General features: G+C 47.3%; 1 protein-coding gene across 1 annotated transcript in view; it reads right to left on the bottom strand.

The window, feature by feature from the left end:
* Positions 1-27,215, bottom strand: part of ATP2B2 (ATPase plasma membrane Ca2+ transporting 2) — a 210,824-nt gene extending 183,609 nt beyond the window's left edge. The window contains exons 1-2 of the mRNA XM_032649883.1: positions 27,100-27,215; positions 9,467-9,561 (exon numbers count right to left, since the gene is read on the bottom strand). The gene's annotated coding sequence lies outside the window, so the exon portion shown is untranslated. The remainder of the gene's footprint in view (positions 1-9,466; positions 9,562-27,099) is intronic.
* Between the last annotated feature and the right edge of the window lie 603 nt (positions 27,216-27,818).

The raw sequence follows: 27,818 nt of genomic DNA, 5'->3' as shown, positions 1-27,818 counted from the left end.
GATCATCTTTGCAGCTGCACCTGTGAAACAGGCAGGTACCTAAGGAGGCTCCTAATTTTCCTTCCAGTGCTGATCAGGTACCCTCTGAAGGTGGGTCCCTTGTTCAGGGAGTAGCAGGGGGCAGTGGAGATGCTCAGAGCTATGCGGCTGCATCTACCATCTTATCTGATCTTCGTAACAGCCTTAAGAAATAGGTCCCACTATCACCACTCCCATTTTACAGGGTGGGAAACTGAGGCACAGAGAGCAGAGGTAAATGTGCAAAGTCACACAGGGGTCTGGACTTGAACCTGGGCTATCTCACTCTCTCGCTCATGTTAGCAGCCCTCCGCAGGAAGGGTGCCCAGAGAGCTGAGTGAGGGCCAGAGACTGACCCCGTGGGGCTCCTCATAAACTTCCAAAGGGCGTGCCTGCCCTCCAGCCTCCCTCCCGGCCCAGCACTCACAGGCTTGTGGCCCCTCCCCTTGCACTAAGTTGCTTCCATCTCAGTGCCCGCCCTGCGCTGGAGTCCCAGGTCCCTGCGGGGCCCAGCCAGTCCAGGGCCGCGGGCTGTGCCGGTGAACGACTCACCCATACCTGGGCTGGAGATAGACGGTGGCGAATCCCCCGGTGTCCCCGCTGCATCCCAGGCCACGGACACAAACCCCCACTCTGACCTCTTGGCTTCAGCACCGACAGCAACCACAGAAGTCTGCAGCCTGTGGCTATACCCTGTGAGGTGGCCACGGCGCCTGGTCCAGCTGCCAGCAGGGCTGCCTCCCTCTCTGGTCTTGGGACCAGCGAGGGGGAGGCCAGGGTGGGGAGGGGCGGGGGAGCATGACCGGCCTCCACAGCGCCTATGCTCGGCAAAACAGTGCCACTGCCAAAAGCAGTGTGGGTGGTGGGCACTTCTCTGTGGCCCTGGCTTCCTCCTGGGCTACCGTTCACTTGAGGTTTCTGATCCTATCAGCGGTGCCCTGGCTCCAATCCTGGTTACCTGGAAGTCCTTTTGTTCTGAGGACTCCCTGTACAAGTCACTGGTATAGAGTGGCCCTGGGAACGTCGGGAAAGGGCAGCCACCACATGTGCATCTGGCCAGACCCGAGCATAGAGGCTTCCAGTGAAGCAGCCATGTGTGTGTGTGAGCACTGGGGAGAGGCCAGGCCAGGGGCAGTGGGGAGGGCCTGGACCAAACAGCCTGGATCCCGCCTCCTCCAGGAAGCCTCTCTAGACTAAAGGGAAAAAAGGTGACACAGTCCCCCACTCATCCTGTCTCGTGGCCCCATGACACTCCTCGCTTGTTCCCTTAGAGCGTGCCCAATTCCCTTCTGTCCACTGACAGAGAACAGGAAGAAAACACGCCTGTTTCCTGTCGAACGGAGAGCCAGACTTTCTCCAGCATCTCTGGAGAAGAGCAGTTCCACACGAGGGAATTCCCAGCTCCTGTAATCTTCCCCTTTGCGCGCTGACGTTTGTTTTATTTTAAACCTTTCAGGTGTAAGGAACCCGCCCTTGACTGTTTTCCGCTTTTACATGAATTGATATTTTGCTGATCACAACGGCTCCTATTTGACAAACAGTAGAACATCTATGTCGCAAACATATTATTTAGTCACCCTCGCGATTTCCTTCGCTCCTCAGCCTTTTGCTTTTTAAAAGACAGCTGAAGTCACACAGGTACTAGATGAACACTCTCCCTTGAACAAAGTTGGTTCAGGGACCACAGTGCTGTCAGTTTGCCTGGGGTGGCTCCTGTGTGGTGATGTGTTTGCCTCTGCTGCCCCTTCCCTAAGTAGCCCCAGACTGCTGCACGTGTCTGGCCTGTGCATCTTATTTTCCTGACTGTTTTGTCTCTTGGCTTCAGCACTGCATGCTCTTCCAGCAGAAAAACTCCCTCCCCTGCCACCTCATAACTTGTACCCATGGCCGCCTTGCACCTCCTCTCCTCAACAAGTGCTCAGCACCTACTGTGGGTCAGGGACTAGGGAGACAGGGGTAGGAAGACTTGGACTCTGCTCAAGGAGGGCGAGAGGCTCATGAAGACTCTGACGTTGATCCATGCGCTCAGAGAGGTTAGATCATTTCCTCTGGGTCACATAGCCAGGAGGGAATAGGGCACGAAGGTCAGACTTATTTGAGTTAAGGTCCAAGCAAGCTCTTTCCACTGCCCCACTCCTTCTAGGGAGTTAGGATCTAGTGAGAGAGATGTAACTGAACAGCCAAGTAAAACACAATAGGATACATTCTACAACAGAGACATATCTGAAGAGCTGCAGGGACAGAGGGTGAGTGGTTAATTTTCACGGGGATGGAAGTCCTCTTGGGGATGTTTCAGGGGAGGTGAAACCCGAGCAGGGTCTTCAATTAAGCTAAAGAAATCAGATAACTCATGTGGTTAAAATTGTGTGTAAACTAAGTCATAATGCCCTGAGTAAGGAGCACTGGGTTTATATATGCATAAAACGCCTCGCACAAGGTGTGTGAACTGGGTGCCGTCTCTGCTCTGGGTCACGCAACAGGTAGTGAGGTCCCTGTCCCTGGAGGTAACCGGCAAGAAATTAAAAAGCTACCAGTCATTGGGTGGGGTTGTTGAGGAGTTCTTTGGTTCCTTCTAACAATAAGATGCTACAAGTTTTTATTGTTCTTTCCTACTGAAGGGAAGGCAGGTCCCTTCTTAGTTCTCCCGCTGACCCTGGGGAGGGGGCACCCTCGACCCCAGGCAGGCCAAGGCTGAGAGTGAGGCCTGAGGGAGCTCAGGAATGCCTGGGACCCCAGTGGCCTTTGACCCCATTGGACGCTGACGCAGTAAATAGTTTTGAGCAATTACCTATCAGGCCCTTGCATATTGGTTACCTCAGTAGCCCCCATGCCAGCCCCTGAGGCAGGGGGTGCTGCGCCCAGTCTATAGACAGGCAAATTGAGGCACAGAGAGGAAAGGGCCCCACACTGAGTGACTGACACTGTCTGGTCTTTCCAAGCCTGAGCACGGTGCTTCTGCTACTGCAGCTGCCAGCACCCAGCGAAGACAGACCAAGTGAAAGGAAAGACCCGGAGGGCAGGACCCCTCCCAGGCCGGGCCCAGGGGATTCTGCTCTTGGCATCTGAGGTTGGGCATCCGGCCTGTCTGCATGATGCCAGGAGCCCAGCAAAGGGGGGCAAGGCCTGCCATGCAATCAGCTGGTGGGGTTGGGGGCATGGGGTGGGGAGAGGCTGGGGTGGGCACGTGGCCTACAGGAGCGCCTTTGGTCCTCATGACAACACTGTGACCTGTTTCTAGATCAGCCAGCTAAGGCCCAGAGAGGGGAGGTCACTTGCTCAAGGTCACCCAGCAGGGCCAGGTATGAACCCAATGTCCATGCTCTCTCTACCACACCACGTGCCCACTCTACTTCCTACATATTTTCTTGTTTCATTCTCACCTTGGTGCAGTGCAGTGAGCAGAATTCCCCCGAGACAGTGAAAAGGCACCAACAGTACCGTCTCAAGGCTCAGGGTCAGACCTCACTCCACAACAAGAGTTGCAGAGAAAGGCTGACTTGAATGCAGCCCATCCCTAGCCTTCCTGCCCATAAGCCCACCATGAGTGCACTAGTGGCTTCTGTTATGCATCTTCTTCTACTGCGGCTCCACTCTGAGAACAGAAATGTCCCTGGGACATTTACCTCCCTCCCCCAGAAGGGGTAAAACATTCTGCCCCCTGGACTTCAACCTGGGTGAGCGGATCCCGTAATACGTTCAGCTGCACAAGTACTTCGGGTGCCGAGCACAGGACATGGCACGTGCGAGGCACTGGGCGGTGTCCCCATGAAGACGCTTTTGCCTCCAGCATGCCGGAGGTGGCCTGGGTACCTGGAGATGGGTAGGGAGCATCTGATTGGCATTCTCAGAGCCTTTGAGATGGCCAAGAAAAGAATGGGGTGTGAGAATTTAGGGCACCTGGTGAGGCACAGACTCAGACCGCTGGATGGCTGCATGAGGTCAGAGTCTCCAGGAACCTCGCCACGGTCACCCTGAGCCAGCAGGCCTGCGAGCAGTGGGGAGCAGTTGCTCCAGCTCACTCAGCAAGCTCCGGGCAGAGCAGGCCTATGGGCTGGGAGGTTTCTTCTGCCCGGCCAGACGCTGGACTCCCTGGAGGACACCCCAAGAGCCACATGGAGTTTGCCAGAGCCTGTTTGGCCCAACAGCTTTGCTTGCAGGGGAGGAAATTGAAGCCCAGAGAGAGAAGAGGGAGCATGCCGACTGGACGCCCAGCACTGCACGAGCCCTTTAAAGATGCCCCTCACTCGTGAGGTAGGAACCATCTCCACTTTATACATGGGAAACTGAGACTGGAAAAGTGCAAGATTCACCTGGGATCAGAGAGCTCAGACTGGCAGCGTTGGGACTCGACCCAGCACCCAGGCCTGCCTGTGCCGAGTCCAGGGCACTCCTACCCAGTCACGGTGCGTTTGGAAACGGATTCCTGGCTCTCAGTTCAAGTGAAGTGGGCACCTCCAATATTCAAGGTGCGGGAGCTTATTTTAAGAATGGAGATCAGGCAAGAAGGTGGGGTCTACTACTGACCCCTCACTCTCCAGGGACCCGGGCTGGGGGTGCCATGGGGATGATGGGCTCGGGGTTCCCCTGCACTTCCTGTGTACACAGAGGCCCAGGAGTGGGTCTCTTCCCAGAAGGACAGTTGACTGACTGAATAGTTATCTGACCACGGAAAGAGCAGGTAAGGGTTCTCTTGTGGTCCTGGGAGCACTCACGTCCACCTGCAAGGAGACAAAGGCTTCCTTCCTGGGAAGGAAGCCTCTTCCCCTCACCTCTCGAAGATCATTGCTGGGAGGGACCCTGGTGGCCCCAGCACCCACCTGCCCAACAGCAGCCAGGTGCACTCCTATGTGTCCTATGGCCTTCCCCTGTGACCGCATCAACAGCTGGGACCGTCCGTGGCTTCCTATGTTCCTGGAGTCCAGTTCACAGTCAGGGCTGACCAAGGGCTTGGGTTCAAACCCACTTGCTCTTCATATAAGATAATGGCTGAGAGAGCCAGAATGGGGTTTGTTAAGGCCAAGTGTTCATGAGGGATCTACTGGAAGCTAAGGAGTCAGTGATTTTGAGGACACTGTTCTTTTAGAAAATGATGTAAAATATTCTTTGAGCCTATTTCAGAAATGTCGTGAATGAACCTGGAGCCCATTCAGAATCAGCTTCAAACAATTAGGAGGGTGTTGTGTGTCCCCCAAAAGGGATGTTGAAGTCCTAATTCCCAGTACCTGTGAATATGACCTCATTTGGAAATAGGGTCTTTTCAGAGGTAAGCAAGTTAAGAGAGGCTTATTAGGGTGAACTCTGCCCCTACAGGACTGGTGTCCTTATAAAGGGGAAATTTGGACACAGACATAGACAAGCAGAGAGGGAAGATGATGTGAAGGTGGGGATGGGGTAATGCATCCACAAGCCAAGGATCACCAAGGATCATGAACCTTCCAACCACTAGAAGCTGCAGGGGAGGCCGGGAACAGAGTCTCCCTCACGGCCCTCAAAAGGAATCAACCCCGTGATGCCAGACTTCCAGTCTCCAGATCTGTGAGACACTAAACGTCTGCTAATTTAAGCCACCCAGCTTGTGTGCTCTGTCACAAGAGCCCCAGCAAACTAACACAGGTGGCAAAGTGTTCTCAGTGTTTGTACGGTTCAGAGAAACTGATGTGCTTCCAGTGGGAAGGGGTCCAGGGTCCTCACACCTGAGGCAACCGTTCCCACTGGGGCCACCGGGGGCAGAGACCCACTGAGCAGCAGGTGACACACCATGCCCTGAGATGTCCTCTCCCACTTAATCCTTCCAACAGTCTCAAGAGGGAGGGCTTCTTACTCCCATTTTAAAGACATAAAACTGCAGTGGCAGAAATTCAAACGCCTTGCCAAGGATTGCAGGGTCAGGACCTGAAACCGGCAGGAGAGCCGTGGAGCTTGGTTGTCTGCCGCGCCCACCTCCCCAATACAGAACCTGTTTTGAGGAGTTTCCGGGGCTTGGGGTGCGTTGCCCCAGCCTCTCTGCTCCATCCCTGGTATTGCAGACTCTCGCGCAGACTGGCCAGGGCATGGGCCCATGTTTTTCTCTGTTCTCTCATAGAGGAGAACAGGATGCAAGGAAAGGATGAGATGTTTACGAATCCGCGAATACTTTTTTAAAAGCCCTTATGTGTGTAAGTTTCCACCTTTCACACAGCACTTTCGCATGCATTGTTCCCCGGCCCCAGCACTGCCCCTCAGATGGGAATTACCGTCCACCTCTGAAGGACGGCTGACTTACTTGTAAACTGGACTTAGTTACGACGGCCTAATATGTTGCTCTGATGTGGAAACTCTGCCCGTTGGATTTATTTATAGGGAAGGACGCCTGTAGTTTTTACTTAAAGAGGTTCCACTGGGACTGTTTTGGGGGTTGTTCCTGAACAGACTTGGAGTAAACATTTCCCATGGACGTTCTCTGGCTTGATGAACCCCTCTCGGTTCACTTCTCTCTACGCTCCTGTCGGCAAAGAGAGTGGTGGGATTTCTCCATTCTGTTGTCAAGGACTTTCTCGCTCAGGCCGCACTGGCTCATCTTGGCAGCTATAGGAGGGCCAGGCTCTGGGAGGCCCTCTGCTTTGGCCACTGAGGAGCCAGCAGGCTCTGTGGGGGACAGTTCAGCCCTTCGTGGTCTCCCACAGGCTCCCGGAGGGCTGCCCCACCCGCAGGCCTGGGGCTTGGGCCCAGCCCAGGCCTGGCCCCAGACTTGGAAATGCACATGGCGCCAAGTCAGATTGTAGGTGGTCCACTTCCCCCAACTTACACTGCATTTTGCTAAAAGCCTGGACTCTGGAGCCAGAACTCCCGGTTTCAAATCCTGGCTAGGGTAAGCTCCATGCTTCAGTTTCTCCTTCTGTAAAATGGGGATAATGGTTGTGCCTGCCTCATGGGCTGTTGTGAAGGCTAAACGATTAGTGTTTTTTTAAAGCACTTAGAGTAGGGCCGGGCACATAGCCAGCACCATAGTTAAGTGACTGCTCTCATTATTGCTGTTGCTGTTATTGTTATCAGTTCATTCAGCCAGCATGGACTGAGGGCCATACGTGCGGAGTCAGATGGACGAGGTTCAAATCCCACTTTTGCTACTAACTCGCTGAGCAACCCTGGGCATTTCACTTCACCACTCTGCGCCTCGGTCCCCTCCCTCTTCTGTGAAATGGAGATAATGAACGTACATACATCACAGGCTGCTGGTGAGGATGAGGGGCTCGGCCCAATGTCTGGCTCACAGCCAGTAAGTGCTTAGTAAATCCTAGGTACTATTATTATCATCAATATCAGAGTTACTGTGATTCCTGCCGGCTCAGGCCAGGCCCTCCACAGCTGCCCTGGGAGAAACACCTTGGACAGATCCTTTAGCATTTGGGGCCCGGCCAGCCCCTTCTGTGCCTTCCCTGGAGTCTCCCTGCCCATCCCCAGCACTCCAGCCCTAGAACCTCGACCCAGCTCTTCCCTGCATGCCTGCCACCCCCCAGTCCTCTCCCAGCTGCAGAAGCATGTCTTCCTAACATTCATCAGATTGCTAGAGCCCTCCAAGAGCTTTGCCGCTGCACACAGACTGCAATTCCAATTCCTCATGGGGGCCCTCTCGGTCTGGCCCCAACAATTCTGGCAGAGGGGTATCCCTCTGCCTGCGTAGCCTACATGGGGCCCTCACTCGCCCCTCCCCAGCCCACTGCCTTTCTCGCTCTTCCTCAACCCCACCAGGGCCACTTTCTCCTTGCCCCCGTCCCCATCCGCCTGGAATGCTCTCCCCACCACCCTGACCTCTGCATGGCTGGCTGCTTCTCCCATCGGGACCTCTGGTCAGAAGTCCCCTCCTCAGGGACTGCCCGCCGGTCCCCACCCTGCAGCCCTGTTTTGTTTTCTTCACAGTGCTTACCATGCCCAGAAGCCATCTTCTATATTTATTTGGTCACCTGTATGAGGACCAAGTCTCATGTGTTTCATACTCGAAGGCACCCCAAGGGTGAATCAGAGTGTAACAGAGACTGCACACAGAGGATGCTCAGTAAACACTCATAAACAGATAAACAGGTGGCCAAGCCCCGGCTCCAAGCATCCTTTAGGGAAGAGCTAATGCATCTTTGTTGTTATATAATAAAAGAGGTGGAACCCCAATGGTGAAAATTCCACTACGTTTTTGCCAACCATAAACCTGGGAAGCCTTTCAACCCATCTTGGGAGGAGGAGGGCGGTGTCACCTCTTTATCCCGTAATGGCTCATAGATGGCTCTCCTCAACCTCCTTCCCCACCCACACCTGTCAAAAGCTGCTGGGTTTAGACGCCCGTGTTTCTGTTCCGAATTACCGATTGTTTAATATTCAAGAGATGGCATTAAATAAATATGTGCACAATTATGTAACGTGTTTGGAAACAACCTGGTTAGTCCCAAAGTGCTTGGGCAAGAAACAAAACTTCGGCATGGTAAGAGATCTGGGTGATCTCTGAGGGCTGAGGAGAGAGGCACGCAGCTGGTCTGCCTGTCTGCTTCCTCCCCTATTTGGGTCTGGAGTCACTCATCTTCCTTGATGCCGGCAGGGTAGGGTAAGAGAAAGTGAGCTCAGAATCTCTGAGTTGCACCCTGGCTCTCCCAGCTCCTGGCTGAAAGTCACCTCTCTCTGGGTCTCAGTGTTCTCACCTGTGAAAGGGCTGACGACACCTTCTGGGAAGGTCGGATGAGATCCTGACTCTGAGCTCTAGCTCAGAGGCTGTTCTTTCGGAAGGTAAGTTGCTGCTGATGCTCAAAGATGAGCAGTGTGACCTCTGTTCCCTGACAGGGGTGGGTCTGGGGGAGCAGGCATGGACTTTGAGGTTCTTAGGTATATAACGCAGGGCGGATCGAGCAAGGCAATAGCAGAGGCCCAAAGAAAGGGCTTTGGGAGAACAGAGGAAGATGTGGTTAATCCCAGCTAGGAGCCAGAGAAATCTCACAGAGCTGCAATATGGGCTGGCTCTGGAAGGCTAAGCAGCATTTTGACCCCAGAGAGGGCTGCCCCATTTAACTAACATGCACTAGGCAACTAGCATTTATTGAGCACCTACTATGTTCCAGTTACTCTTCTAAGCATTTTACATGGATTATCTTTGCTTGACCTTGACAAGAGGGAGATGCTGCTGCCGCCCCATTTTACTGACGAGGGACCTGAGACTCAGTTCACTGTGTGCAGTGATGCTGCCTTCCTTCTACGCTTCCTAGCCGTTCTCCCTATTCAAACGCAAAGACATGTGGGGGGATTTCCCCACACCTGCACAATGGTGCATAAATAATTCAAGTGTCCCTGCTAGAATGGCAGAAGGAAGGCAGCTGTTGTCAAACACTGTTTTCCTCCTTGTCAGACCCTCCATCAGCACTCCCTGCAAGGGTGCTCTCTTTCCAGATCTTCCCCATCTCCAGCTCCAGCAAAACCCCGGTCTCCAACTCACCCCTCCATGTCTTCTGGTTAAATGAAAGGCGTCAGGGTTTGGAAAATAGGGCCCATGTCTTGCCAGCTCTGGGGACTGGGTGACGAAGTTCAGCTCTGGAAAAGGGGAGATGGCATTGGTTAGGGGTGGGTGACCCAATGGGGACTCAAGTCAGCAAGGAGTAGGAAGGGAACAGCGGTGTGGAGCGTCCCGTGTGCTGGCACTGGGCTAGTGCCAGGGTCAGTTGGGGTGGAGATGGAAGAGAAGCAGGGGAACGCTGCCCCTGCCTTCTCCATCAAGACCTGCCTGGGGGGCTTCCCTGGTGGCGCGGTGGTTGAGAGTCCGCCTGCCGATGCAGGGGACACGGGTTCGTGCCCTGGTCCGGGAAGATCCCACATGCCGCGGAGCGGCTGGGCCTGTGAGCCATGGCCTCTGAGCCTGCGCGTCCGGAGCCTGTGCTCCGCAACGGGAGAGGCCACAACAGTGAGAGGCCCGCGTACCGCAAAAAAAAAAAAGAAAGAAAAAAGACCTGCCTGGGTGGGCTTCACCCCTCCCAGGCCCCATCTCAGGGGAGCTAGTCTACTGCCAGCAGGGTGTCAAGGTGGGGTCTCCCTGTTCTCTGTCTGCTGTCTGGTGTGGCCTGCAAGGGCAGAGGGAGTGAGGCAGAGTGGTCATGGGCATGTGCTCTGGAGAGACAGAGGCTCTGGGGCTCGTGGCTGGACCTTTCCAAGCCTCTGTTTCCCCATCTGCAGGATAGGATAATAATATCTATTTTTACATGCACTTGTGTGTACGCGCGTGTGTGTGCGTGCAGTTTTATCATGTGTGTAGTGTTATGTAGCCACAATCACAATCAAGATACAGAACTTTTTGTCACCATAAGCTTCCTTGGGCTGTCCCATTATAGTCACCGCCTCCCCCCACCGTGCCGCATGCAACCCTAACTCCTGGCTATCATGAATCTGTTCTCCAATAATATTGCTTTTTTAATGATATCTATAAATGGAATCATGCTATGTGTGACCTTCTGGGACGGGCTTTTTTTCACTCAGCACAATTCAGTGGAGATTCATCAGGTTGTTGTGTGTATAGACAGTTCAATCCTTTTTATGGGTGAGTACCACTCCCTGACGTGGGTGGACCATAGGTAGCTTAATCATCTATTAAAGGACATCTGGCTTATCTCCAATTTTTGGCAATTATTAGTAAAGCTACTATAACCTTCTGTACAGGGTTTTTGTGTGAACATAAGTTTACATTTATTTGGGATAAATGTACAATAGGACAGTTATTGGGTCACATGGTAGTTGTATATTTAGCTTTTTTTTTTTTTAAACAAAATTCCAAATGGTTTTATAGTACCAGTTTACATCCTGCCTACGATGTATGAGTGAACCAGTTTTTCTGCATCCTCACCAGCATTTGGTGTTGTCATTTCTTATTTTAGCTGTTCCGACAGGTGTGTAATTATATCTCACTGTGGTTTTAATTTGCCTATCTTTAATGACTAATGATGTTGAACATCTTTTCATATGCTTATTTGCCATCTGTATATTCTCTTCATAGAAATTTCTCTTCATGATTTTTGTCCATTTTCTAATTAGATTGTTTGATTTCTTTTTATGGTTGAGTTTGGAGAGTTTTTGTCATGCTTTTTTTTTTTTTTTTTGTCTGCACAGCATGTGGATCTTAGTTCCCTGACCAGGGATTAAACTTGCGCTGCCGGCATTGGAAGGGCAGAGTCTTAACCACTGGACCGCCAGGGAAGCCTGGAGAGTTTTTTATACATATCAGATACCAGTACTTTGTCAGATTTTGTGGTTTGCAAATATTTTCTCCCAGTTTGTAGCTTGTCTTCATCTTTTTAACAGGGTTTTTTTGTTTGTTTGTTTTTGTGGATCATGAGCTTTTAACTTTGGTGAAATCCAACTTATCATTTCTTTTCTTTTATGGATCATGCTTTGGGGTCAAGCTTAAGAACTCTTTGCCTAGCCCTAGATCCCGGAGATTTTCCCCTTACATTTTTCCCCTAAAAGTTTTATAGTTTTACATTTTATAGTTAAGACCATGATCCATTTTGAGTTAATTTTTGTATAAGGCATAAGACTTAGATAGGTTTTTGCTTGTTTGTTTTTCTTTATGGATGTCCTATTGCTTCAGCACTAGTTATTGAAAAGGTTATCATCTTTCCTCCATTGAACTGCTTTTGCACCTTGGTCAAAAGTCATTTGGGCTTATTTGTGTGGGTCTACTTCTGGGTCCTTTATTCCATCCCATTGCTCTATGTGTCACCTCTCTGTTGATACCACAAAGTCTTGATTTCTATATGATAAATCTTAAAATCAGGTAGACTGACTCTTCTTACTTATTCTTTTTCAAGACCATTTCAGCTATTCTAGCTCCTTTGCTGTTCCATATAAATTTTAGAATAATCTTTTCTACATCTACAAAAATGTTGGGGGATCTTGGTAGGAACTGCAGAGAACTGACATCTTTACTATGGTGAGTCTTCCAATCCATGAACATATATATGGCTTCATTTATTTAGATTAAAATTTTTTTTTTCATCAGTTTTTTTTTGTAGTTTTCAGCATACAAATCTCGTACATGTCCTGTTAAATTTACACCTAAGTATTTCATTTTTTGAGTGATTGTAAATGGCGCTGCATTTAAAATTATTCTGCCCACATGTTCATTGCTAGTATACAGAAATACAATAGATTTTTGTATGTTTATCTTGTACCCTATGACCTTCCTGAAATCACTTATTACTTCTAGGAGGTTTTTTTTTCTTTAATAGATTCTTTTGGATTTTTCATGTAGATGATGAAGTTAGCTGCAAATACGGACAGTTTATTTCCTCCTTTCCAATCTGTACTCCTTTTCTTGTCTTGTTGCATTGGCTAGAACTTCCAGCACGATTTGAATATAAGTGGTGAGAGCTAACATCTTGCCTTATGCCGAATATTAGGAGAAACCATTCAGTCTTTAACCATTAAGATAATATTACCTGTAGTTTTTTGTAGATGTTCTTTATCAAATTGAATGAATTCCCCTCTATTCCTATGTTTCTGAACATTATACCATGAATGGTTGCTGAATTTTATCAAATGTTTTTCCTGCATTGATGGATTTATCATGTGATTTTTCTTTAGACCATTAACACGGTCAATTATACTAACTGATTTTTAAATGTTGAACCAACCTTGCATTCCTGGAATAAACCCTATTTGGTCATGATGCATAATTGCTTTTATACATTGCTGAATTTTATTTGCTAATGTTTCATTAAAGATTTTCACATTATATTGATGAGGGATGTTGGCCTGTAGTTTTTCTTTTTGGTATTGTCTTTGTCTGGTTTTGATATCAGGGTCATTCTAGCTTCATAAGATAAATTGGATAGTGTTCCTTCCTCTTCTGCTTACTGGAAAACATTGTGTAGAGTTGGTGTTAATTTTTTAAGCATTTGGTAAAATTCTCCAGTGAAACTATCTGGTCTGGGGATTTCTTTTTAGGGTATTTAAAAATTAAAGTTCCTCAATAATTATAGTGCTATTCAAATTATCTATTTCATATGGGTGAACTGTAGTAGTTTGCATTTTTTGAGGAACTGGTCCATTTCATTTAGGTTGTCAAATTTATGTGCATAGAGTTATTCATAGTATTCCCTTACCATCCAATTGTGTACTTGCAAGGTCTATAGTGAGATCACATTTCATTTCTAATTTTGGTAATTTCTCTCTTTCCTTCTCTTTCTTTCTCTCTCCCTGTTAGTCTTGCTAAAGTTTTGTCAATGTTGTTGATATTTTCAAAGACGCAGCTCTTTGTTTCATTGCGTCTTCTCTATTCATTTTCTGTTCTCAATTTTACTGATTTCTGCTGTTTATTATTTCCTTCCTCCTGCTTGATTTGGGTTTATTTCGCTCTTCCTTTTTTATTTTGTCAAGATGGAGCTTAGATTATTGATTTGAGGCTTTTTTCTTTGCTAATTATGCATTTAGTACTATAAATTTCTGTCTCAGCACTGCTTTAGGTATGTCACACACATTCTGATATGTTGTATTTTTATTTCAATTCAGTTCAATATATTTAAAAAATTTTCATTTAGACTTTATCATTGACCCACGGATTATTTAGATGTGTATTATTTAGCTTCCAAGTGGCTGGAGATTTTTCTGTTATCTTTCTATTATTGATTTCTTGTTCGATTTTACTGTAATTGGAGAACACATTCTCTTTGATTTAAATTCTAATTTTGCTGAAGTTTATTTTATGTCCCAGAATATGGTCTATCGTGGTGTATGTTCTGTGGACACTTGAAAAGAATGTGTTCTATAAATGTTGATTTGATCCTGTTGGTTTACGGTGTTGTTGAGTTCTTCTATATCCTTGCTCTTATATTCTGTCTAATTGCTCTATTGATTATTGAGAGAGGGGTGTTGAAGTCTCCAACTATAATTGTAGTCAGTTCCATCACTGTTTGCTTCACATATTTTATAGCTCTGTTGTTTGGTGCATATACATTTAGGATTGCTATATCTTCTTGGTGGCTTGACTCTTTTACTGTTATACAATAATCCTTTCTTACTCTAGTAATTTCCTTTGCTCTGAAGTCTACTTTATCTGATATTAATATAGCTACTCCTATTTTCTTTTGATTAATGTTGGTAGGATATACATTTTGTCTATTCTTTTACTTTCAGCCTGCCTGTATTATTATATTTGAAGTGAGTTTCTTGTAGATAGTGTATAGTCAGGTTATGTTTTTCAAGCCACTCTGTCAATATTAGTCTTTTAATTGGTGTACTTAAACCATTTACATTTAATGTAATTATTGATACGTTAAACTTTAACTCTGCAATTTTAATTTTTGTTTGCTACTTGTTCTTTCTACATCACTTAAAACTACATCAGAAAGTGTTATAATTTTTGCTTCAATTGTCAAATATAATTTGGAAAACTCAAGAAGAGAAAGAAAGGGTCAATTGCATTTACCCATATTGTTGCTTACCATATTTTTTTTCCTTCCTGATGTTCCAAGATTCTTTTTTTTTTTTCTTTAGTACGCGGGCTTCTCACTGTTGTGGCTTATCCCGTTGCGGAGCACAGGCTCTGGACGCGCAGGCTCAGTGGCCATGGCTCACGGGCCCAGCCGCTCTGTGGCATCTTCCCGGACTGGGGCACGAACCCGCGTCCCCTGCATCGGCAGGCGGACTCTCAACCACTGTGCCACCAGGGAAGCCCCAAGATTCATTTTTTATTGTTTATTTTCTGTTTAGAAAACTTCTTTTAGCACTCTTTTAGGGTACGTCTTCTGGCAATAAATTCTCTCAGTTTTTCTTCATCTGAGACTGTCTTGATTTCCCCTTCATTCTTTTGTTTGTTTGTTTGTTTTTTGCGGTACACGGGCCTCTTACTGTTGTGGCCTCTCCCGTTGCGGAGCACAGGCTCCGGACACGCAGGCTCAGCGGCCATGGCTCACAGGCTCAGCCGCTCCGCGGCAGGTGGGATCTTCCCAGACCAGGGCACGAACTTGCGTCCCCTGCATCGGCAGGTGGACTCTCGACCACTGCGCCACCAGGGAAGCCCCCCCTTCATTCTTGAAGAATATTTTTGCTGGATATAGGATTCTGAGTTGACTGTTCTTTCCTTTCAGCATTTGAAAAATGTTGTGCCACTTCCTTCTGGCCTCCATGGTTTCCAATGAGAAATTCACTGTCACTTGAATTGTTTCCCCCTTATAGATGAGGTGTCATTTCTCTCTCACTGCTTTCAAGACTTCTGTTTTGTTTTTAGTTTTCAGAAGTTTACCTATGTTTTACCTTGGTGTGGATTTTGTTGAGTTTATTCTCTTTGGAATTTTGCTCAGCTTTACGAATCTGTAGGTTTATGTTATTTGCCAAATTTGGGACGTTTTCAGCCACTATTTCTTCAAGTATTTTTTCAGTTTCACTTCCTTTCTTATCTCCTTCCAGGAGTCCAACGACATAAACATGAGATCTTTTGTTACAATCTCACAGGTCCCTGAGGCTGTGTTTACTTATTTATCTTGTGTCTATTTTCTCTTGGTTATTCAGCTTAGGTAACTTCTATTGTCCTATATTCCGGTTCAGTGATTCTTTCCTCTGTCCCCTCCGGCCTTCAGTAAAGCACATCCATTGAATTTTTCTTTTAAATTTCAGTTATCATATATTTCACTCTAAAATTTCTATTTGGTTCTTCTCTATGCTTCTGTTTCTTTGCTGACACTATTTTTTTCATTTGTTTCAAGTGTGTTCATAGCTGTTTCTTGGAGCATTTTTATGATGGCTACTTTAAAATCTTTGTCAGATAATTTCAACATCTCTGTCATCTTGGCGTTGGCTTCTATTGATTGCCTTTTTTCATTCAGTTTGAGATCTTCCTAGTTCTTGTTATAAGTGAATTTCTACAGAAACTTGGGCATTTGGGGTATTATGTTATGAGACTGGATCTCATTTAAACCTTCTGTTTCAGCTGGCTTCCTCTGACACTACTCCAGCAGAGAAAGGGGGTTGGTTGGGAAATCCAGCTCCTCATCAGGCTCCCACTGATACCTCCATGGCTGGGAGGTACAGGAGTGCCTTGTTACTGCTCCCAGTGTGGTCTCTCCACTATCATGACAGGGACTGGGGTGAGGTCTTGTCACCACCCAGTGGGGAATGAAAATCCTGGCTCCCTACTTGGCCTTCTCTGACACCACTCCCGTGGGGGACTTGGGATGCTTCATTACAGTCTGGTGAAGGGGGAAGTCTAATCTCCCCACTGGATCTTTGCTGGTGGGGGTGGAGCCACAATGTTTTCTATGGTGTTTAGTTAGAGTAGAGCAGTTTTTGCCTAAAAGTGTCTGTTCTGCTAGGCTGCCCCTTTCCTGCTTCTTTAGCTAGAGAGACCAGGTTTCTGTTGGGGCATTTTTTTGCCTGCCCATTGGCATTTCCTCATTTCTGGCTTCTTCAGCTCCAACTCTGGGCTATATGAGGCAAAAAGAAAACTCACCAGGAACTCACTGCTATGCTGTTTCTTGGGTCCCCAGGTCCCAAGAAGCAGGTCTGTCTTCTCTCTATCTTTTAGAATTTTCTTATGCTTATTTTGTATAGAATGTCTAGGGTTCTCAGTTGCACCTAGGGACAAGTACCTTTACTCCACCATCCCGGAAGCAGGAGCCCACCTGAAGCCCTCTGAACATGTGCTTTCCAGCTCCCTGGAGTTTTCCAGAATCACCTCTATCTTCTTAACACAGCTAAACAAATCAGATTTTCTAAGATGCCTGTCATTTCCCATGGGCTCCCAGCTTTCTACCTGACCCAGGTGAATGCCTACCTGTCCAGTCAAGGACCAGAAGGACTCCGGGCTTTTAGGAGGCCTTTTCCTTTCAAAGCTGTAGGTGGTAATGGGTGACCTGGAGCAGAGCCCCAAAGATGCCGATTTGTTAAAACTAGAAATCCTGCTGGGCATCTCTTTCAGGGTCTCTAGGTCTAACCTTCTGAGGTCTCTTCAGGGGAATACAGGGATCTGGGCAGTGTTGCAAATCAAAAATGACTTAAGCCAGGGCATGAAAGTTCATAACTTTGCCTCATTCCCCACCATAGCTGATTCCTCTTGCCTGGGCTGTGCATTACCTTTCACAAAAGGCTCTCAAGTCTGTACCTTATTTCCTTCCCTCCCCAGCTCTGGGAGGCAGGAAGCTCCCACCACCCTTTATGTGTGAAGTGCCTGGCTTCTAGAGGTCAGTGAGCTATCCAAGGCCACTTAGTTCCACACTGGCAGAGCTAGAATCACACCCAGGTCTTGTCACTCTGGCACCAAGGTCATTTTCGAGGCCTCAAACCATCTCCGTATTTTTTATCTAGGTCAAAATGGTTCTCAAAGTGTGGTCCACATGCCCGTGAGGGTTCCCAAGATGCTTACACGGGGGGCTGAGAGATCAAAACCATCTTCCTAATAACATTTAGATGTTATTTACCACCTTCACCCGTTGATATTTGCACTGCTGGTGCAAAAACTGCTGGTGCCCTAGCATGAATCAAGAGAGTGGCACCAAACTGTACTAGTCGTCATCCTATTCTTCATCACCACGCGCAGGCAGTAAAAAATGCCAGCTTCACTAAGGAATGTCCCGGATGAAGCAGTAAAAATGATTAATTTTATTAACTCTCAACATGGGAACATGGAATGGGAAATATATGCATCAAGCATTCTGCTGTAACCCAAGTATGATGGGTGTTGGAGGAGAGGTTCTCCTATGAGCATTTGAGTTGTGAGCTGAACTTGCCTCTGTTTTCACCAAACCCATTTTTACATAAAAGAACAACTGACAGACACACAATAGTTATTCAGACTTGGGTATCTGGCAGACATTTTCTCAAAAATGAACAGAGTGAGCCTATCATTTCAAGGAAAACAAATGACAGTATTTGTTGCCAATGATAAGATTTGAGCTTCCAAAGTGAAAATTAGAATTTTGGAAGACCTGTATGTGCCATCATGAACTTGACAGCTTCCCAATACTTAGAGATGTTTCTGATGAGGTCAGTGCTAAGATAACAGATGTGACATTTTATGATATTGTATAATGAAATATACAAACATTTAAAAGATCTGCATAACTCAATGAGCCAATATTTTCTAAATGACCAGTGCAGGATGTTGCAAAACCATGCATAGGTAAAAAAATTCATCAAAGTGAAAGAAGAAAAATGGATTATAATGTACAATATGAAAAGTTCATTGTCATGGCCTCAGATTCTTCATTGCAACTAATTTTAAAAATGCTGTCTGCTCTGGGCTGAATTGTGTCCCTCCCAAAGTTCATATCTTGAAGTCTTAACCTCCCAGTACCTCAGAATGTGACTGTATTTGGAGATAGGGCCTTATAAGAGGCGATTAAGTTAAAATGAGGACATTAAATGGGCCCTAATCCAAACTGACTAGTGTCCTTATAAGAAGAGGGAATTTGGACACACAGAGAGATACCAGGGATGTGCACACAAGAGGAAGGACCCTGTGAGGATATAGCGAGAAAACAGCCATCTGCAAGCCAAGGATAGAGGCCAGCATGCCTTGATCTTGGGCTTCTAACTGCCACAACTATGACAAAATACATTTCTGTTGTTGAAGTCATTCAGTCTGTGGTATTTTGTTATGGCAGCCCTGTAACTGAGCAGGACCCTGTGGGGCCTTCTTGCGGACAGACTCCCCCCAACATGTCCCCCCACATCTTGTTTATAAAAAAGTTTTAGCTTCTTAGGCCTTCCCCGAGTTCCAAAGAGCAAATTTAGTCAGAGAAGTGAGAAAATGCAGAAACAAAGGAAAACAGTCAAGCACGACAAAATAATAATAGCTTAGCCATAAAACAAAGTCAAGGACCTTTAGTTCTTCTTCAAGGGCTCTAGGTAATCTCTTGAGCCATATCCTTGAGTTGTTTTGTGGATACTAAAATCCCCTCCAGGTAGAAGAAGCTAACTGCATGCTGACCACCAGCATGTTGACCCCAGACCGGTTGAAACCAGAAGGATGATGATGTTAACTCCTGAAAAGCCACCCTATTACCTCACTACCAACCAATCAGAAGAATGTCCACGAGCTGACCAAGTACCCTACAACCCTCACCCCTAATGTTGCCTTTCAAAACCCTTCCCCAAGAGCCATAGAGGAGTTCAGGTCTTTTGAACACGAGCTTCCCATTCTCCTTGTTTGGCCCCATATTGGGTGCCTTGCAATAAGTGCTATACTTGCCTTTACCACAACCTGGTGTCAACAGATTGGCTTTACTGTGCATGGATAAGTGGGCCCAAGTTTGGTTGAATAACAGCCCTAGCAAACTAATACACTATCACTTGTTGAGTTTGGGTGTAGTATCAAAGAAGGATATCTACAATTATCTGAACGGCTATTAGAATCCTCCTCCCTTTCCCACAACATATCTCTGTGAGGCTGGAATTTCTTCAAACACAGGAAGCCAAACATCATATGGCAACAGATTGAACGCTGAAGCAGATGAGAATCCAGCTGTCTTCAATTAAGTCATTAAAAAGACTTGCAAAAACATAAAACAACACTACTCTTCTAGTTTTTTTTTTTTGGAAAATATAGTTATTTTTCATAAAGTATGTTACCATAATGGATTTATTATTGTTATTTTTAAAAGAATATACAGGTATTATTACAATCTCAGTTTTGACTTCAAATATGGTAAATATGAAGAGATAATATTCACATAAGCACAACTCTTTGGGGTCCTCAATCATTTTTAAGAATGTAAAGCGTCCTGAGACAGAAAGTTGGAGAATGGCTGATTGAGGTCAGAATTTCCCCAACCCGGGTCAATCAAATATGACTGTCAAGATGATTACTATCTGTCCTTTAATCAATCTCATTTTCTGTTAATAGCTTGCCTTATTAAAACTTAAACACATTTATTTTAAAAGGAAAACCAGTGCCACTCACCACAAATAAAAGATGACCACAATAGAAAAATTATAACAGGATGTCCTGATGTTTAGTGGATTCTATTGCCTGCCTGAGGCCCTGAGCCCAAAGGTGGCTTGCTCTCTGCCTAGAGTCTAGCCAGTGTTCAGGCAGGGAGGGGGCCATAATTAAAGACACACTAGTTCCAGACAGAACCTTTAGCCTTGAGGTGACCTGGAAGACTGAAAGAGAACTGGAAACAGATGAGTTTTCTCACCAGGTGATGGGCTGTTATTTCATACCACCTAGTACCCTCTTAGGTACCATCAGGGGTATACACTCCACAGTTAGGGATACTCAGATTTAATGGCACCGAGGCTAAAGGGGGAGGGACAGTGATTCCCTTCACAAACAGTGCTTCTGCCTCCTTGAAGGCGGGCAGGGGAGAGGGTTCTACTCTTGCTCCCAAGCCCAAGACAATGACCTTGGCAGCTGAGCTTGAGAGATGAGAAACGGTGCATTCTAGCTCAGGCAAGCCCACGAGACATTCTGTGTAGTAGCCCTCCTCCAAAACCAAATCAGTTCATGGCCTGTGGATACTTCAACTCAAGCTTGTGTGTGCTCCACTCTGGATTCTACCCCCTCCCAAATCTGTTTTAACCTCGTGTGTTCCTTTTCTAGGTGATGGCGCCATGGCCAAGAATGTTCCCAGCAACACTGATTGCAACAGCTGCTCTGGAAACAACCCGCATGTTCACCAGAAGGAGAACAAATCAACAAGAGTGCTACATCTTCATGCCTCGGAATACTATACAGCTATACAGATGCACCAACTCCAGCTGCAGCAACCACGTGGATGAATCAGAGAAACAGAATGTTGCCAGAAAGAAGCAAGACTCAAAAGGTTACATACTGCGCAACGACATTTTAAAGAACTAAAGCAAAAGCAAAACTAAACAATAGATGGTGTAAGCATACACACACGAGATAAAAATGTTTTTTTAAAAGAAGCATATGGGAATTCTCTGTACTTTCTATTCAGTTTTGCTGTGAACCTAAAATTGCTCTAAAAAATACAGTCTATAGAAAAAAAAAAAAAGCAAGGAAATGATAAACACAGGATGGTCATTTCCTCTGAAAGAGGCAGGGGGTTGGGATGGGGACACTCACACAGGAATATGCAAGTTATTGGTGACATTCTAAGTCCACGATATACATTGTAATATTAAACTAACATATATGCTACATAATTTCCTTTGTATGTATCAAATACAATAGTAAAAAAAGAAAATAAAGGAAAAAATGTACATCCTCTTACCCAGTCATTTTGCTTAAGAACTTATTCTAACGGAAGTAATTAGAAATGCAAACAATGTTTGAGCCGTATCGATGTTGATCACGGTGTTTTTCTTTTTAATCATGGCAATAATCTGGACACAATCTAAATTTGTAATCTAAGAGATTAGTTACGCAAATTACTGAGAAGCCATAGGACAGAATATTATGTATCTATCAATAATCATGTTTTCAAGTAATTTTTAATAGCCCAGGAAAATATCTTAATAACCTGAGGTGAAAAATGCAGAGTAGATAAGATCTCAATTTCTATGACCTACAACAAGAAATGTATTATGTTTATAGCCTAGAACAAAAAAAGATATAGTAATTTTGAAAGACATAGTGTTCCCCAAATGTCAACACTGTGGGGTAAAGGTTTCGGTTCTTCTATAAAGTGTCTGTATTTCCCTGTTTTCTATAGTAAACATATATGTAGGAAAACATGCTTGCACATGGTACATCAGTCAGCAAGATGGGCTTGCCCATCCCCCAGCACTCTCACAGCCCCCTCCCCTCAAATGATTACCCCATCGCCCAGAGGCTGGACCTTAGTCTGAGAAGCCTCTGTCAGCCTGACTCCATCAGGGGGCAGAGGAGGGAGGGAAGGAGGCCTCTCACATCCCCTCCCTCCCACCCTTCAGTCTCCCCACTGAAGACCAAAGACCCTCTCAGTGTGCCCCTTGCCCACCTCGGTCCGACCTCTCCTTCCCTGGGCCCACCCTACCCAGTCCCTCTGTCCAGGGTTACCTATGGGGAACAGAGGAAGGGTCTGGGTCCCCGGGCTTTGCCTGGCTCTGCCCCAGCCACCAGCCAATACACCCCTACATGGGGGCACGGCGGGGTCACACCTGGGACAGCTCTGCTCCTGGCCCCAACTTGGGGCCTGCCAGGGATCCTCCCTTCTGACACCACTTTCCCATCACTTCCCCTCTCTAGAGATGGAAACCAGCCCCCAAAGTCCCCTCACCACATGTGCATCTTCTCCCTCGATGAAGCCATGTGCCTATGAAACTGATAAAGGATGGCCTCTGGGCCTCACTGCTCCACTTTACAAATGGGGAAGCGGAGGCTCTCAGAGGGAAGACTGTGTACCTGAGGGCGCACGGCTGAAGGTGGCCAAGCCAGGATTCGAACTCAGGTTGCGTGGCTCTCAAAGCCGGCAGATTCTGCTGCCCCACGTGCCAGACCTGTTGCCCCCACCAGCGAGCGCTGTGCACTTGTGTGATGTCCTCTTTGAGTCAAAAATAAACCGAGGCTCAGTTCTGCTCTGCCATCTGCCACACCTCAACTCCGAGGCAGGGATGTTGACTTGCTGTGTAGAGAGGGTGCACTCCCACACTCGGAACTGAGCAGCGAGCTTCCTTGGCTGGAGGTCGGGGAGGGGAGAGGGGCTTGGGGCAGAGTAGGGGGCAGAGGGGCCGGGGCAGGCACAGTCCTTGACAGGCGGCGGGGGAGAGCTATGGGCTATGAGTCAGCATCCCTGGGCCAAAGCTGACTGCCGCTGAGGCTGGGTGGCCTTGGGCAAGTCCTTTCCCCTCCACTGAGCCTCAGCTGCCCCACTACAAGGGGTTGGAACATTTGATTCTTTACAGGCCTGACAAGGTCATATTCTACGGCTGCAGGTCTTGAGGGGCTGCCTCCGCATTCCTGGCCCTTTGGAGTCGAGGACAGCCAGTGGGGAGGAGAGAGGATTCTTAGAGAGAGGAGCCGGCTGGCCCAAGGTCACACCATTCCTAACAGCAATAACATCAACAGCAGTGATAATAATGCTTCCCTACTCATAAGATGCACACAGCTTGTTTCTCCCAAAGCACTCCCATGCCCATTATTTCATTCACAGTCCCCATTTTACAGATGATGAAACAGGATTAGAGAGGGAGAGGGAACAGCCTAAAGCCACACAGCTGCCCTGTGGCAGGGAGGACAGATCCTTATTCCCATGCATCTGCTCCATGAAACTTCTGAGTTTTAGTCCCCAGGGAGCTGTAGGCATGAACTTTCCAGATACCTGTCCAGGGAAGCCCCTTGTAAAGCAAAGTCCAAAAGTGGGAGGGACTCTCCACCCAGGAAATTCCTCAATTTAGGCATTTGCTGAACCTGTTTCCTGTGTTACAAAAATAACCACTGGGAATCCCAGGTGGAGGGTTTGCCCAACGCCCTCCACATGCGTTATGCTCACTTCCAAGGCAGGTGGGAGGAGCAATGGGGGAGGAGTCCAGTCCCAGCACTTCCCGCTTAGCCACGTGCCTTGGGATGAGTCCCTCTCTGCAAAGTGTGGGGGGTGGACAGGGTGGCTCCCAGGGTCCTCACCATTCCGAGCACTGTCCCCATCATTCCTAGAGGCATGTCTGTCATTTCTCATTCATCTTTTGTCAGCCAGGAGCGGCCATGAATGCTGGATGGCCAGAACCCTGCTGGCTAAGCTCACTGCTTGTACCCTAGTATCTGGTACTCAGTAGGACCACGTTACCACTTGTAGATTGATGGTGGGGTTCTAAGGAGCAAATCCCGAGGACAGCTGTTTTGTATCACACAGAGGGTCCTGGGAAAAGGCCCCTCGAGGCTGTCACTCATCGAGCACTTAATATGTGTCAGGGTCTATTCTCCAAACTTTTCTTTATATTTTAACATCTTTATTGGAGTATAATTGCTTCCAAACTTTTAAATAATCCTACTTAATCCTCACAGTGACGGCTAAGAGTGCAGGGATGCTACTGTTGCCCCACCCATAATCCCACAGATCTAACCACTGTGGTGTCATTTCCTCCACAGATTCTGCATCTCTTTGCCAGAGGACCTTCTCTGGTGGGCAGAGAATCCACAAATTCTAGAGAAGTAATGCCACTCTCCCAACCCTGGCAGCCCTTGGCCAATGACTGATGGGAGCTGGGAGCTGGTGTATAAATACCCCAGCTCCCTTGCTCCTTGGGTGGGAAAACCATGAGCTGTGGGCTCTATGCTAGCTCTCAGAGTCCCCCAGAGCAACTGAGCCTCAGTTGCCTATACTGATAATTAACTTGCTTGAAAACACCTCCTGCCCGTTCCTGTCTCACTTTCCTGTTCCCCTACTTGCATTCCTGTGCCTCCCAAATAAATTATTTACACTTGAATCACTGTCTCATCGTCTGCTTCTGGGAGAACCCAGGCTGAGATGAAAGGCACTGATATTATTCCCATGTCGATAGGAAAGAAGCTGACACTCAGAGAGGGGTAACTTTCCCAGAGTGACGTGGAAAGCTCAGATCTGAACCCAGGTCTGAGATGTTCTGTTTTAATCATCACATATTCCAGGAAGAAAGAACTAACAGTGTGACTGAAAGTCTAGTGAGAGAATGGCCATGGAAGAACATTCACTCACTCACTCACTCAATCATTCAAAGACTCTTTATTGAAATCAACTGCTTGTCAAGTCCTAAACTGGGTGCTGAGGGTGCACTGGTTAAATGCACCAGCTCTAGAATCTTGGGGACCTGGGCTCAAATCCAGGGTCCAACCATGTGCCAGCTGTGTGACATGGGCAAGTGATTCAACTTCTCCTGACCTCTGGTTTGTCATCTGTCAATGGAGGATCATGGTGGTGGCTACCACACAGGCTGCTAGGGGAGTAAACAGGCTCACATGTATAAATAAGTGCTCAATATGCGTCAGCTATAAGATGATGGTAAAATCAGTGCTGAAAACTGGGAAGTGATATGTGGCAGCAATACTATTGTTTTTAGCACGTCTTATCACTTAGGCCAGTCTGTGGTTAAAATAAATAACTATGAGTTCCAGAGGAGTTGAAAATTTGTACTTCCCCCTACCTTTCCTTCCTTTCTCCCTCCTTCCCTCCCCTTCCTTCCTTTCTTTTCCCCACCCACACAAAACCCCTGCCCTCTGCTCCTTGCCAGCCTCTGTGCTAGGCATGGGGACACAGAGATGACAAGACTCTCTCCCCAGGTAGCTCTCAGGGCCTGGGAGGGATTGAGGAGGTAGACGAGGGAGCCACATAGCTCAATGTGGCGAACAAAGGTCCACACAATGGCAGGGGAGCACCAGGAGGAGCACTTGACCCTGCTCATTGATGCTGAAATTAAGGGGAGTCAGAAAGGTTAAGTCACCTGCTCAAGGCCACAGAGCAAATAAATGGTTGTTCTGACTCCAAATTTCATATGATTTCTGGTATCCTGCCACGTGGTCACATTCTGTTAAGAGCCCCAAGGAAATCATAATAACAATGACTTCTATTGCAAGATAGGTCTTGGGGACTCAGCCCAAGGGAATCTTTTGTGGCTGACTAGCCACAGAGAACAGAGCCTCTGAAGTCTCAACAGTATGAGCAACGGAAGAGTTGAGAACAACATGAAAGCAATAAATATTTATTTCAAAGGGAAGCTGATAAGACATATTTTGCTAAGAATTAGAAACTGAGCAAATAGTGGAAATGTGACAAGACACTTTACTGAAGAATAAGTTGGAACTTAGGGCATTTTACCTTGCTGCAGGTTACTGCTTTTCTTTTCAGTCATCTCAAGATTAATTCAACAACATAACAATATCTTTCTTTTTTCCTCTTTAACACAGAACTAAATTAGATCCTAATTCTATAAATCAGATTTTTGTTTTGTTTGTTTTCAGAAAGCACATTTTTCTCTGATTTTTTCTTTTCTTTTCTTTTTTTTTCAAGACCTGGAGCAATCTGAGATACAGCTCTCTTAACTTTGGGGGTTCAAAACTTCTCCCTTCCAGAAGGAGACATTCTAAATGCTCCAGTGAAAGTCAACCAGAACCCAGGTTTTCATATACAGAAATTCATTTTATAGAAACCTTGTCAGGACAATTCCAGGAACCCAGCCTGCCTGGGCACCAACATCACACACTCTTCTGATTATGGTGAAGATCAGTGTCACCCCAAACTCTACCGAATGAACTGCAGAAGAGTTTTAAATAGTAGGAAATCCATGCCGGCTGAGGTCATGGTGAAAAGGAAGGGGAAACATTCACAGTTGCTCTGGGAGAGAAGGAAGCTGTTAGGCAGAACGGCCAAGACCTGATGTAGAGCAGAGCATAAACTCCAATCAGGCCAGGCTGCTGGCAGGATATGACTCAGCCCGCTGCTCTGCTGGCTGAAAGGGCAGTCTGGCTTTTCTCGACCCAGGTCAAGCAAGTTTAAGGCTCAGACAGGCCTGAGGTTGGTGGGAACGCCTGTGGACCCTTTCTGCCCCCTCCACTCTCATTTATGGCTATTTCCCTCTGGCCTGAGCCAGACAGCATAGCGGTTCACCTGGCAGACTCCAGCCAGAGGCAGCCAACATGCAAAGTCACCAGAATGACTATGCAAATATTTTCTCTCCCCTCCCCCACCAACACAGGGCCTCCCAAGCTGAGCTCCAGTCCTAATTAGCTCACAGGACAGTGAGTTGAGTACCTGATGGAAGAACAATTAGTGAATTCAGTGGGGAAAGAGGAAAGACACAGCCCCTGGAGAAGCAGGTAGTGCTGTTTTTAGGACCAGGCAAGGCAAAGGTGAATGGATGCCCACATACTGCAGCGCAGTGACGATGGGGCAAGAGTGCCAGCCTCAGCAACTCAGATCCAAGCTAGGACCTGTGATCACCATGGCTGCTATCTGCAAAGTATGATCCTCAGCACCACGTCCTTTCCCTTTAATACTCAGTTACCACATGCATCCTCCACAGGCCCAGCTTCGCACTACGAAGAAGTTTTGAAGTTTCGTATAAAGAAATATTCCCCTTAAAACGTGCTTCTAGTTTATGTGAACTTATATTTAGAAACAGATTTTTCTTTCCTTTTATGAGAAATCGACTTCAAACTTCTAGCCCACCAACCGGACATAACTGCTCACAATGACGTTTCATTTGACAAAGAATAAAATGTATCATAGTTACCTGTTTTGCTGTCTCTGGTTCCAAAAGCTAAGTAAGGAGCCGGCCGGCCATAGAGGGGGAGGTCTGAGGGCTGGTGCAGAGGGCCGGGGCTGCGAGTGTCCTAGCCATGCGGTCACAGGCACGGCTCAGTTTCACCACCTGTACAGTGTGGAGGCCGGCCTCTGCCTGGGCTGCAGGAAGCAGGGCATAAGGTCTGGCTGGGCCGGCTCTCTAGGGCCCTCAGCAAATGGAAGTGAAGGAACATTAGCCTTGCTTTTGAACAATGTCAAAAAGTTGCATAAGGAGGGTAGCTGTGCTTATCGTGGGGCACGGTTCTGGTTTTCTGGAGCAATCTTGTGCGGCATTGCTGCAGCCCGAGAGGGAACACCCTTCCCACGGCCTCCGCCTCGCCTCAGCACTGGGTGGTGACTCAGTGCTGCAAGGGGCGTAGGCGGGAAACCACTTAGGCATCACCATGGAATCTGACAGATTTGCCCCCGTGGAGCTGCTCTGTAAAGCAAAGGGGAAGAGGGGCCCTTCTCCCTCCCGCAAGGTGAGTGGGGCGTGAGGGAGCAGCTTTCATCAGCCGAACCCCCCTCCCTGCCAGCGCGGTTGGACGCAGAGGACCTAAAGCACGCGGTGGCACAGGCTTCCGGGGTCGGGGGGGCCAGTCCCACCTGTGGGGACTCCTCCCCCCTGCAACGGGTTCAAACACCCCTCCGACACTTCACGTCAGGAAG

This window comes from Phocoena sinus, chromosome 11 (assembly GCF_008692025.1).
Source record: "Phocoena sinus isolate mPhoSin1 chromosome 11, mPhoSin1.pri, whole genome shotgun sequence".
NCBI lineage: Eukaryota > Metazoa > Chordata > Mammalia > Artiodactyla > Phocoenidae > Phocoena > Phocoena sinus.
This window is presented reverse-complemented; position numbering and strand designations above follow the sequence as displayed.